This window comes from Sciurus carolinensis, chromosome 16 (assembly GCF_902686445.1).
Source record: "Sciurus carolinensis chromosome 16, mSciCar1.2, whole genome shotgun sequence".
NCBI lineage: Eukaryota > Metazoa > Chordata > Mammalia > Rodentia > Sciuridae > Sciurus > Sciurus carolinensis.
The window spans coordinates 51,260,972-51,275,104 of NC_062228.1; the positions used below are offsets into that span (position 1 = coordinate 51,260,972).

The following is a 14,133-nucleotide window of genomic DNA, read 5'->3' on the forward strand; positions in this document are numbered from 1 at the left end:
CCTCTCTCTGCATCCCCAGCTCACAGAGCTGATGGGAACAGGCACACAGAAGTAAAATGAACGGGGATCACTGGGACAGGACCTCAGCCTCAGGGGTGTCTGGTGGACACTGATGACCATTAGAGATGCTGGTTTGCTCCCACATAAAGGCCCAGCCGACGCGGCCACTGCTTGATTACACAGACTCACATTCTGCAACCTGCTTCTCCCAGGCCCCACCTCTACACGAGGAAAGAGTGATTCCCTTTCCTCCTCCTAGTACCATTTTTGAAAGAAAGGCTGATCTAAGATGGTGAGCGAGCCTGTCCAACAGGCGTGTGGACAGGTGTTAGCTGCTCTGGCCCAGCCTAGAGAGAGCCCAGGATCCTTTGGTGGCAGGGCGGGCCTTCTGGGAGAGGCACGTCCACAACACTCTTCATCTCTGGTTCAATGACAAAAGCTTTGCTGAAGTGGACTCGATTACGTGAGTCAACAGTTTCAACCTGTGGAGATTTTCCATTAAAACGTGCCCCTCTGAGGTCCCCACGGTATCTTCGAAAGCTGTTCTGCAGAATCAGGGTGAACCTTCAATACTGTCATACAGAGTTCTTTGTATCTATGATTTGTCAATGCTGATACCATATCCTCTGTCATCAAAAGTATGCCAAAAGGCACTGAATTCATCTTTCACACTTTAAAACAACAAAAGGTGCTGTGGTCCCTGTGTTTCCTTACATTATTAAAACATCATTTGGCAATAGCAATGCTTATTTCTCTCCTCCTGAAAGGCCACCTTCATTCATTCTGACCCTCACTTTCTGGCCTGTTTTTTTAAGAGGACTGAGGACTATGTTAGATCACTAGTATTTAAGCTGAATGGCTGATTATAGATCTGAAAGGTTCTATCCAGAATTTTAAAAACACTAGTTGAAGAATAAGGCATATTAGCTATTGAAAAATTCTCAAAAGTAGAGTTAGGCTTTTAACAGTCTGTGGCATTATTTTTAAATTCTGGATTTGTTGATTTTCAAGTGCTAAATACAGAGAATGTTTATATGAAACAAATATCTTATTGGCTTGTTGAAAGGTATTGTTTCTCATAGCACTTATTTACAGACTAGCAGTAAAAACTACCTGGAGAATGTTTTTCTGCCACATAGTACGTGTTGGACAGTCATGCCCAGGATACATTCCCAATACATATGATGAAGAGAACAGTCCACCCCCCCATTACAGCCCCTCTCCAACACTGTTTTCAATGCAGACAGCTCCTGAACACTCTGATGTGTGCAAGTGTGGGGAAACCAGACATCCTTAAACCAAAGGCTGACAGCCTACCAGAGTGCGCTGGTAAAAAACTGGACTCCTAGATTATTAAGACAAGGAAGAGGAGACCCGTTCCAACACACTCTGATCAGTTTAGGACAGGACATTTTTCTCAAAGGTACTAGTAAGTGCCACCTGTCATCTGGATTGAAAAGACACATGAACAATGACAGGGCGTGTCCATCTGCTGTCATCTTGAGGGCTTTTGAAAGGGAGAAGGCAAACCCAAATTCCAACATCCTCCTGTAAATGAGGATGGCCAAAGCAATGTCTCCCTAGCCATATCGTTAGCTCGCTCAGTTGCTACAGGCCCTTAAAGAGGTGTCCAGGAAGGTGAAGTCCCTGTAAGTGTGCCCTGCCCTGACCACAGGCAGCTGAGCTTCTGACCACAGGCAGCTCAACTTTAGGGAGGAACCACCCTTGAGGGTCTCTAGCAACCCCAACTAGCCAGTTCCAACCCACCCAAGACCCAAACAGCTGAGGTCAACACAGCCTGGAGGTTGTACTTGACCTTCTTCTCCCTCCCCAATCACCAGCTTCGGAAGTGAGTGTAGACAGCGCCTCTCCCACAGCCCAGCCAGCCTCATCAAACAGAGCCAGCTGCCTTCGGCTTCAATGCTATCCAAGGCAGGATCCAGCCACACAAACTCTAGGTGTCCCTCAGACTCCCTTGCAACGGCCACTGGCCATCACGACCACTTCTTTTTCTTTTTTTTTTTTTATTGTAAACAAATGGATACATGTTGTTTCTCTGTTTGTACATGGCGTAAAGGCATACCATTTGTGTAATCATAAATTTACATAGGGTAATGTTGTTTGATTCATTCTGTTATTTTTTCCCTTCCCCACCCCTCTTTTCCCTCTATACAGTCCTTCCTTCCTCCATTCTTGCCCCCCTCCCTAACCCTAACTCTAACCCTAACACTAACCCCTCCCACCCCCCATTATGTGTCATCATCCACTTATTAGCGATATCATTCGTCCTTTGGTTTTTTGAGATTGGCTTATCTCACTTAGCATGATATTCTCCAATTTCATCCATTTGCCTGCAAATGCCATAATTTTATCATTCTTTATGGCTGAGTAATATTCCATTGTATATATATACCACTGTTTCTTTATCCATTCATCAATTGAAGGACATCTAGGTTGGTTCCACAATCTGGCTTTTGTGAACTGAGTAGCTATGAACATTGATGTGGCTGTATCTCTGTAATATGCTGATTTTAAGTCCTTTGGGTATAGGCCAAGCAGTGGGATAGCTGGGTCAAATGGTGGTTCCATTCCAAGTTTTCTAAGGAGTCTCCACACTGCTTTCCAGAGTGGCTGCACTAATTTGCAGCCCCACCAGCAATGTATGAGTGTACCTTTCTCCCCACATCCTCGCCAACACCTGTTGTTGCTTCTATTCTTGATAATCGCCATTCTAATTGGGGTGAGATGGAATCTTAGGGTGGTTTTGATTTGCATTTCTCTTATTACTAGAGATGTTGAACATTTTTCCATATGTTTGTTGATTGCTTGTAGATCTTCTTCTGTGAAGTGTCTATTCATTTCCTTAGCCCATTTGTCGATTGGATTATTTGCATTCTTGGTGTAGAGTTTTTTGAGTTCTTTATAGATTCTGGAGATTATTGCTCTATCTGAAGTATGATTGGCAAAGATTTTCTCCCACTCTGTAGGCTCTTTCTTCGCATTGCTGATAGTTTCCTTTGCTGAGAGAAAGCTTTTAAGTTTGAATCTATCCCAGTTATTGATTCTTGCTTTTATTTCTTGTGCTATGGGAGTCCTGTTGAGGAAGTCTGGTCCTAAGCCGACATGTTGAAGCTCTGGACCTACTTTTTCTTCTATAAGATGCAAGGTCTCTGGTCCGATTCCGAGGTCCTTAATCCATTTTGAGTTTAGTTTCGTGCATGGTGAGAGATATGGGTTTAATTTCATTCTGTTGCATATGGATTTCCAATTCTCCCAGCACCATTTGTTGAAGAGGCTATCTTTTCTCCATTGCATATTTTTGGCACCTTTGTCTAGTATGAGAAAATTGTATTTATTTGGGTTTGTGTCCGTGTCCTCTATTCTGTACCATTGATTCACCTTTCTATTTTGGTACCAATACCATGCCAGTTTTTGTTACTATTGCTTTGTAGTAGAGTTGAAGATCTGGTATTGCGATACCCCCTGCTTCACTCTTTCTGCCAAGGATTGCTTTAGCTATTCTGGGTTTTTTATTCTTCCAGATGAATTTCATAATTGCTTGCTCTATTTCTGTAAGGTACATCATTGGGATTTTAATTGGAATTGCATTGAATCTGTATAGCACTTTTGGTAGTATGGCCATTTTGACAATATTAATTCTTCCTATCCAAGAACATGGGAGATCTTTCCATCTTCTGAGGTTTTCTTTAATTTCTTTCTTAGTGTTCTGTAGTTCTCATTGTAGAGGTCTTTCACCTCTTTTGTGAGATTGATTCCCAAGTATTTTATTTTTTTCAATGCTATTGTGAATGGGGTAGTTTTCCTAAATTCTCTTTCTGAAGATTCATCACTTATATATAAAAATGCCTTAGATTTATGTGCATTGATCTTATATCCCGCTGCTTTACTGAATTCACTTATGAGATCTAAAAGTTTTCTGGTGGAATTTCCTGGTTCCTCTAAGTATATAATCATATCATCAGCAAATAGGGATAGTTTGAGTTCTTCTTTTCCTATTCGTATCCCTTTAATTTCTTTGGTCTGTCTAATTGCTCTGGCTAGAGTTTCAAGGACGATATTGAAAAGAAGTGGTGAAAGAGGGCATCCCTGCCTTATTCCAGTTTTTAGGGGGAATGCTTTCAGTTTTTCACCATTTAGAATGATATTAGCCATGGGCTTAGCATAGATGGCCTTTACAATGTTAAGGAATGTTCCCACTACCCTATTTTTTCTAGTGTTTTGAGCATGAAGGGGTGCTGTATTTTATCAAATGCTTTTTCTGCATCTATCGAAATAATCATGTGATTCTTGACTTTAAGTCTATTGATATGGTGAATTACATTTATTGATTTCCTGATGTTGAACCAATCTTGCATCCCTGGGATGAAACCCACTTGATCATGGTGCACTATCTTTTTAATATGTTTTTGTATGCGATTTGCTAAAATTTTGTTGAGAATTTTTGCGTCGATGTTCATTAAGGATATTGGTCTGAAATTTTCTTTCCTCGATGTGTCTCTGTCTGGTTTAGGTATCAGGGTAATACTGGCTTCAAAGAATGAGTTTGGGAGGGTTCCCTCCTCTTCTATTTTATGGAATACTTTGAGAAGTATTGGAATGAGCTCTTCTTTAAAGGTTTTGTAGAACTCGCCTGAGAACCCATCTGGTCCTGGACTTTTCTTTGTTGGTAGGCTTTTGATGACTTCTTCTATTTCATTACTTGAAATTGGTCTATTTAAATTGTGTATGTCCTCCTCGTTCAGTTTAGGCAATTCATATGTTTCTAGAAACCTGTTGATGTCTTTGAAATTTTCTATTTTGTTGGAGTATAGATTTTCAAAATAGCTTCTAATTATGTTTTGTATTTCAGTCGTGTCTGTTGTGATATTTCCTTGTTCATTCCGAATTTTAGTGATTTGGGTTTTCTCTCGTCTTCTCTGTTAGTGTGGCTAAAGGTTTATCAATTTTGTTTATTTTTTCGAAGAACCAACTATTTATTTTGTCAATTTTTGTATTGTTTCTTTTGTTTCAATTTCGTTGATTTCAGCTCTGAGTTTAACTATTTCCTGTCTTCTACTACTTTTGGTGTTGGTCTGTTCTTCTTTTTCTAGGGCTTTGAGCTGTAGTGTTAGGTCGTTTATTTGTTGAGTTTTACTTCTTTTATTAAATGTGCTCCATGAAATAAATTTTCCTCTAAGTACTGCTTTCATAGTGTCCCAGAGATTTTGATACGATGTTTCTTTGTTCTCATTGACCTCTAAGAAATTTTTAATTTCCTTCCTAATATCTTCTGTTATCCATTCATCATATAATAGCATATTGTTTAATCTCCAGGTGTTGGAGTAGTTTCTGTTTTTTACTCTTTCATTTATTTCTAACTTCAATCCATTATGATCTGATAGAATACAAGGTAGTGTCTCTATCTTCTTGTATTTGCTAACTTTAGTTTTGTGGCATAATATATGGTCTATTTTAGAGAAGGATTCATGTGCTGCTGAGAAGAAAGTGTATTCGCTCTTGGTTGGATGGTATATTCTATAAATGTCTGTTAAGTCTAAATTATTGATTGTGTTTTTGAGATCTATGGTTTCTTTGTTCAATTTTTGTTTGGAAGATCTGTCCAGTGGTGAGAGAGGCGTGTTAAAATCACCTAGTATTATTGTGTTATGGTCTATTTGGTTTCTAAACTTGAGAAGGATTTGTTTGACATACATGGATGAGCCACTGTTTGGGACATAGATGTGTATGATTGTTATATCTTGCTTGTTTATGCTTCCCTTAAGCAGTATGAAATGTCCTTCTTTATCCCTTCTGACTAACTTTGGCTTGTAGTCCACATTATCTGAAATGAGGATGGATACTCCAGCTTTTTTGCTGAGTCCATGTGCATGGTATGTTTTTCCCCATCCTTTCACCTTTAGTCTATGGGTATCTCTTTCTATGAGGTGAGTCTCTTGCAGGCAACATATTGTTGGATCTTTCTTTTTAATCCAATCTGCCAGTCTATGTCTTTTGATTGATGAATTCAGACCATTAACATTCAGGGTTATTATTGAGATATGATTTGTATTCCTGGTCATTTGGTTCATTTTTTAAATTTTATTTATTTATTTATTTATTTTTTTGACACAACTTGGTTCCTCCTTTATTTGACAGTTCCTTTAGGATAATTCCTCCCTTTGCTGATTTGCTTCTTTGTTTTTTATCTCTTCCTCGGGGAATATTTTGCTGAGAATGTTCTGTAATGCTGGCTTTCTTTTTGTATATTCTTTTAGCTTTTGTTTATCATGGAATGATTTTATTTCATCATCAAATTTGAAGGTAAGTTTTGCTGGGTATAAGATTCTTGGTTGGCATCCATTTTCTTTCAGAGCTTGAAAACTGTTGTTCCAGGCCCTTCTAGCTTTTAGGGTCTGGATTGAAATATCTGCTGATATCCGTATTGGTTTCCCCCTGAATGTAATTTGGTTCTTTTCTCTCACAGCCTTTAAAATTCTGTCTTTATTTTGTATGTTAGGTATTTTCATTATAATGTGCCTTGGTATGGGTCTGTTGTAATTTTGTGTATTTGGAGTCCTATAAGCCTCTTGAACTTGATTTTCCATTTCATTCTTCAGATTTGGGAAATTTTCTGATATTATTTCATTGAATAGATTATTCATTCCTTTGGTTTGTTTCTCTAAGCCTTCCTCAATCCCAATAATTCTCAAATTTGGCCTTTTCATGATATCCCATAGTTCCTGGAGATTCTCTTCATGATTTCGTACCATCTTCTCTGTTTGTTCAACTTTGTTTTCAAGGTTCAATATTTTGTCTTCAATATCTGAGGTTCTGTCTTCCAGGTGTTCTATCCTATTGGTTATGCTTTCTATGGAGTTCTTAATTTGGTTTATTGTTTCCTTCATTTCAAGGATTTCTGTTTGGTTTTTTTTCAATATCTCTAACTCTTTATTGAAATGATTTTTTGCTTCCTGTATTTGCTCTTTTAAGTGTCGATTGGTGCTATCATTCAATGCCTGCATTTGCTCTTTCATCTCATCATTCAATGCCTGCATTTGCTCTTTCATCTCATCGTTTGCTTCCCTGATCATTTTAATTATGTACATTCTGAACTCCCTTTCTGTCATTTCTTCTGCCATGCTGTCGTTGGATTTTATTGATATAACATCTAGATTTGTTTGGGGCATTTTCTTCCCTTGTTTTCTCATATTGTTCAGGAATCAGTGGGTCATTAAGATATTGCAGATTTCCTCTATTGACTTATAATGTCCCTGAAGATTGCTAGTATATCCCCTCTTATCCTTCAGTAGCCTGCAGTCTTGGAGGAAGTTGATAATGCGGTGCTCCACAAGGAAGCTGTCTCTCTAGGGTTGGTGACCCTCAGGTGGGGTATATTCCCTGCTAGTGGGCAGAGGTGCCTCCACTTGTTGACCAATGGTCATCCAAAGGGGAACTAGGCTGCGGGCTGAGGCAAGGCCTGTTTGTGCCTGTGTCTCTGGTTTTACCATCCTTGTGGGAAAACCTCACCCGGCGGGGAAGACTCATCCTGTGGGGAGGTCTCACTGGTCAGTTCCCCTCTTAGAGGTTCCCCTCAATCTACAACTACCACCTGGGCTGGGCTGCCTTCCTCTGCAACGTTCCCAGGGGCCCGGACCTACCTCCTGGGCCTGGGAGCCTCACCCTTCGCAGGCGAGTCTCCTTAGGCTGCCTCTCCTCAGAGAATCTGCCCGCAGTCCTGGAACCTTCGCTCCGCCCCTAGGCGTGTCTCTGTGCGGCTCTTCCACCAAGAAGCCGCCTAGGTCCTGGGACCCTGCTCTGCACCTAATCGCCTGGCTATGCGGCCCCTCCTCTGAGCCGCCACCCGGAGCCCCGCACAATAGCTCCGAGTCCCAGCAACCCACCACACGCCTCTTCCTCTGGACAGCCGCCCGGTGTTCCGACGCAGTCACTAGGAGTCCAAGCAACTCACTTCGCGTCTCCTCCTCCCGCCAACCGCCCATAGCCCTAGGCAGTCACTCCGAGTCCAAGTGACCCGCCCTGTTCCTCCTCCTCCTCAGGGTAGCCCCCCGGGTGTTCAGGAGCGGTTGCTCGGAGACCAAGCGACCCACCGTGCTCCTCCTCCAGGCAGGCCACCGGTGTTCAGGAGCGGTCGCTTTGAGTCCAAACAACTCACCACTCACCTCCTCCTCTGGCAACCGCCTGTGGCTCTGATGCAGTCACTTCTAGACCAAGTGACCCGCCACGCTTCTCCTCTTCCTCCGGGCAACCCCCCGGTGTTCAGAAGCAGTCGCTCTGAGTCTAAACAGCTCACCACGCAGCTCCTCCTCAGGCAGCCGCCCAGAGCCCCAGTGGTTGCTCCGAGTCCAAGCGCTGTGCTGAGCCGCCTCCTCTACGATGATCACAGTTGTCCCTGTTACCGCTCTAGCGGGGGGGGGGGGGGGGGCGGGGGGGGAGTTTGCCGGGCAACTCTACTTCACAAAGTTCCCTGTGTTCCGGGGCTACCGCCCCATCCGGGTCGCCTCCCCAACGGGAGAGACTCACCCGGCAACTTTGAGTTGGTCCCAAGTCTCTCACTATCTCCTCTTTTGAATCCTGGGTCCTGGAGCAACATGAAATGCAGCCGCCCTCTAGTCCGCCATCTTGAAGCTAGAATTCTCCATCACACCCACTTCTGAGGTGGAACTTCCTGTTGGTCCCTCAACAAAAGGTGGCCTCGTGGTAGTGAGCAGCAGGCGAGCATTCGGTTCCCCTTGGGGAGTGGCAACCCAGAAAACACCCTCAACCAAGATCCAGAGTACGCTCAGTGGGGCTGAAATTTGGCATGAAAACAGACATATCTTACGTTCACCTCAATCTCCAGAGTCGTGCTGTTTATTCTTTCGGGTGTCATGAAATACCTAACCCATCATCTCCCTGATCACCCTAAAAGTTTGCCAGCCATCATTGGTAAGCCTTATCAAAGGATGAAACCCAACCAAGGTGGACTGGGTCGTGTGTTCCTTCCTCATTTCAGAGCAGTGGTGCCTGGCTCTGAGCAGAGGCCCAGAATCTTCTTATGGATCCCCACACCGATGAGCAAATGCAGCACCCACCGCTGTTAACATCACAACGGCTCTGTCTGCCACCATTTGAATCTCTAAAATCTGCTCAGCTTCTAGGAATTCTCTCTTCTGCCTTCACCCTGGACTTTTAACCTGAGTGAAGGAAATCTTTCTCTTTTCAGGACCTGGATAGTTAGTTGCTCAGGGCAACTTTTCATTGTTCAAGCCTCAACACTTCTCTGTGTCCATGCGCTGGAGGTAAAGGGGACCCTCAGGCAAAAATCTCATGGATGGTAAATAGGAGAGGAGTTGGTGATCTCAGCACTGCAGCTCTGTGGATTCAAGAAGGATGGGGTAACCGGGCCTCTCGGAGACAGTGTTTGGCACAGAAGCCTCCCAGGTATGCTTCTCAAAGTGAATCTCCATTTTGCTTGACCAAGACCAAGAAGCCAATGCTTAGGACTGCTAAGTCTCAGGGGCGAAAGGGGGCATGGGAGTGGGGAGGGCTGGAGAGCGTCCTTTGTGGTCTTTTCTAGCCCCCTTCTTTCTAGGCCAAGCTCTTCACCTTGTCACATACCAGCCTGAAGACAGGGACAAAAGTGCCTTCTTGGGAAGGTCCGTTTCTCCAAAGAAGTCTAACCTGCAGGGTTTTCCTGCCTCTGCTCCCAACAGCAGGCCTGGAGAACAGAGGCTGAACTGCTATGGCTCTTTTTGATGTCTCAAAGCACAGAACACCCTATGGGGACCGCAGAGCAAGACAAAGTCCCAAGGAGCCGGAATCCCTCAGAGCCAGGCCTCTGCCTTCCATGGAGACAGGGAATGACTGTGGATCCCCCTCCCCATAACTCCCAGTGAGGAGACCCATGGGTACTTTTTGAGGGACTGCCTTCTTTCCCAAGTGACTGTAATACAGGAATGACTCTGGGGTTGGCAACTGGCAGGCTGTCGGATTCTGGCTTCCCTGTAGCTCTTTCCACCCTTCTTTCCAAGCATCCGTTACCCTTGACAACAAATTTTTTTCTTTTTTTTTTATTGTAAACAAATGGGATACATGTTGTTTCTCTGTACATGGAGTAAAGGCATACCATTTGTGTAATCATACATTTACATAGGGTAATGTTGTTTGATTCATTCTGTTATTTTTTCCCTTCCCCCCACCCCTCCCACCCCTCTTCTCCCTCTGTACAGTCCCTCCTTCCTCCATTCTGGCCCCCCTCCCTAACCCTAGCTCTAACCCTAACACTAACCCCTCCCACCCCCATTACCTTGACAACATTTTTAAAGCACACATTCTACAAAGCAAGGCTTCATGTGTTTCGAAATGAATATTCACTGCTGGGGTCAGTCTGGCGTCTTCTGCCAACTATCAATAGAGGGCTGTCGACTCTCAGAGGCACACCCCAATTCTACCAGCACACTCTCAGGTTGGACCCAGACATCCATGCCCACACCAACTCAATGGTTCAAGAGGTAGGATGAAATGCTGAATCACCGGAGATGGGGGTAGATGGATGGTTCTCACCCTTCCACTTCAGTGAATCATTTCTATTTGTACCAAACTGAAAGTTCACATCAGAGGGTTTTAGAATGGCACAGATGGAGCATTATACAGGCAAGTACCAATGGATGGAAAAATTATCATTTCACATTTGACTTTGTCAAACATGACAGAACAAACACCCCCCTGCTGTCCGACTGCTGCTCCAACAGTATCCCAGCTGTGACTGACCCCAGGTCAACTCTGCTGTCAGAGTGGAATAAAGTGACTTCCACATGCTGCACGTTGACTGACATTTGCAGGTTAACTTGCATATGAAGCAGAGTCTGGACGTCTTCATTTAAAAAATGAACTACTGTCTATTTGAGGCTTACATTCATAGGTTTATAAGGATAAGCCACAAGTGAAAGAACACTAATATAACATATGTAGCTTCTTTTCAGAAAAAAAAAATGAGTTCAAAGAGAGATCCTTTTTTTACTGTTGGTTTTGTGGTGATTTGAAAAGTAAACCTGGTAATAGTTTGAAATGAAAACTTTAAACACAGCCAGCTGCACCCAGGAATTTGGCTGCAAAATGAGACTTCGGTTTAGCTAGAAGCAAAGAGTTCACTGTTAGGCTTGTCATCTTTGAGGCCCCTGCTGGTACTGATTTTTGTTCCTGACCAGGAAATGGTAACGGTTAAAGCACTTTATGTAGAACATTCACACTGAGTTTACCAATTTCAACTGTGTCATGACGACATGACACACTAGCCACTCCTCACCATAAGGTTGTCCAAACGTCCAGTGGACATGGTAAGAAATATTAAACTCAGCATTTTTGGTGAGATAAAGGCAAATTGCACAAAGCAGACATCACAGGTGGGGCTTGGCATATGCCCACTGATCTCAACAACAGGGGAGCTAATCTGACTGCAAACAAGAGGTCTAAACCTGACTGCTGACAATTACTAAGCAAAAGAAAAGTATCGAAGGCCTTCACAGAGAAAAATGCACCTCTCTTCGTTTTACATAAAAGTTTCTGGTGTCAGAAGCAAGATCAGGGAGCGTCCCCTTGGCTTCCTGAGGCATCGCATAAGGACGAGGCTTGCTCACTCAAGCATGGATGCATGTGGACACGGACTTTAAATGCCCCTATGGAAACCAGAAACAAGAAAACACGTGTCACTCATCACAAACAGGCAGCAGGCCACACTCACAGCAACAGGCCACCATAAATTAAGGACTTTCTGTGGAGGTGCCAACACCTCCTAGGCAGAGGCACGTCAATGCCCACAGAGGTCAACTGCAGAGCCGCCATGTCTCACAGCAAACCAGAGGCCTCTTCTTCACGCCTCCTCCATGGCCTTAAAAAGCAGGACCTGAGTCCCCTCCTGCAACAGGCAACTCAGCTGTCTCGAAAGAGGAAACTGTCACAAGATGTCACCACCAGCTGTGGGCTGCCGTGACCCTCAGTTTCAAGTCTTCGTAGTGTTCCTCAGTAGGGTCCTTCACAACATGGAGGTATGCTTCTTTTGCTGAGAGATGATTATAGCCTCACAGACTCCATCAAGGAATAAATACGAATTGAAAACAACAGTGGGGTGAGGGGGCAAGAGAAAATACACAAACGAGAGGTGCTTCTGTGTTGTTTCCCCAGTGCCACCTCTCCAGCACTGCAGGGACATTCCAGTACAGGGCGTCACGTCCTGTGTAGGTAGAAGAGTCTCTGTTCCAAGAAGCAATCTACTTGGCCTCTGGTTTTTCCTGTAGCAGTGGAATAATTGACTCCCACGCCATGAGGCACTTCTCATAGTACTGGATGTTCTTGTCAGCAACCCCATGAGCAGCTGCCGGAAGTCCTGCCTCTTGTTGCTCTGCCACCTCTCCATGTCAGCCTTCAGGTCCCCATTGAAGCACTCCATCCGATCCTGACATTTCTCCACGTCCGCTGGCATCTTGGGGCGGTCTTCCTTTCTCAGAGCCACGGCTTCCAGTTTGGCCTCATACTCTGCTTGAACTTGGTCCCTCTTCTTCAATATGCTCTTCATGGAATCAGAGTATAAAATATATTCCCTGAGCACAGGTAGAAAGTCTTCTGTCTTGTCATCTGTCAGCTCTTCCAAGGCTGTAGAGCAGTTCCCGATGCAAGCGGATACACCCTCCAGGGGCTCGGCCAGCTCGCCTTCTAGCGCATTCCACGTGGAGTACAAGGCCCGTATTCTCTCAGCTCCACAAGGTACTCTATTTCTTCTTTGATGATCTGCTGTGCTATTCGATCGATGGTTCCCAGTTTGAGTGCAAAGGTATTCAATGATGGCTGCAAACTCAAGAGGCCGACTCCTCAGCTTGTAACCTCCGGTGACATGCTTGACCGACTCGCCCACTCTGGTCAGCAGTGCTATCCCCTGCTTCTTGTAGGCATTCAGGTCCTTAGCAGTAAGGAAAACATTAAAGTGTTCATTGAAAGACAGCACAGGGTGATCTGTGATTCTCTTTAGGAATTTATTCAGTTTTTCTTCTGGTCTCCACAAACTCTTCTGAAAAACAATCCACAACACCTTTCACCACAAACTTCTCAGGAAGTGGGGGAATGAGATGTGTGGGCTGGGATTCCTCCAGTTTGCTCCTCAACCAGGCAAAATCCTGGTAGCTTCCACGAACAGAATATTCTGGCAAGTCAAACTCTGCCGGAGTACTTTTGGTGGTGATCCTGGACGTGATGTAGGTCTCCATGGTACAGACGTGCTTCTTGGGATCATCCACCCTGACAAAGAGATCTCTGGTCTCACCATCAATGTCATCGTCAAGTTGAAGTCTGTTTAGAAGAGAAGACGAAGAAGCTGGACTGGAGGTGCCTGCTGGAGTACCACCGTTGGGCAAAATGAGATCCTTGTCACCGAAGCTGCGGGCCATCAGCAGGTCCGGGCTGGGCGGGCTGTCGCCCACGGCCTCCTCGCTACTGGAGCCGGCCAGCAGGTGCCGCTTGTCACGCAGGGAGTTGGACCCCAGGACTGCAGGGCCTTGGGGGGCCCACCCGCCATGGCGCGCACCGCTCGGGACGCGCCGCTGCCTCTTCCTCCCGCTGCCCGCTGTGGTGGGTCTCCCGGAGCGCCCCGGGCCGAGACCCCGTTCGGACGGAGGCCCTGCACCGGCCTACTGGGAGCCGTGGCTCGCGGACTCCTCGCCCTGCCTGCTAGGCTTCTCCGCGCCACGCCCAGCTCCGCGCCCAAGCCCACCACGGGTCCGCCAGCACCTCGGCCCCTGGCGACATCTCCCTTCTTATCCCTAGACTCACCCTGCCCTGGGCGTCAGGCAGCCTGGGGACACTCAGGGAACAGGACTCACTCTGCAGGTCAGGGCTGCCTGTGCCAGGCTCAGGGCCAGCTCTCACCATTTGGACCCTGGGCAGCATCCCTGCTACAGACCTTGACACTGGCCACAGGTCTCTCTTGACTCCAGGGGTGACACTGGGACTCACAGCCAACAGCAAGATGATTCTTCAGGACAGGAGCTTGGCTTTGGCTGGAGATGTCGCCTGATTTCTATGCTGGCACCAAAGGCTCTGTGGGCTCCTCCCCTATGCCTGCTGTCCCCACCACTCCTTCCTGGT

General features: G+C 45.4%; 1 pseudogene; it reads right to left on the reverse strand.

Moving 5' to 3' along the window:
• Nucleotides 1–12,187: 12,187 nt before the first annotated feature.
• LOC124966649 (sorting nexin-30-like) lies at nt 12,188–13,564 on the reverse strand (annotated as a pseudogene).
• Between the last annotated feature and the right edge of the window lie 569 nt (nt 13,565–14,133).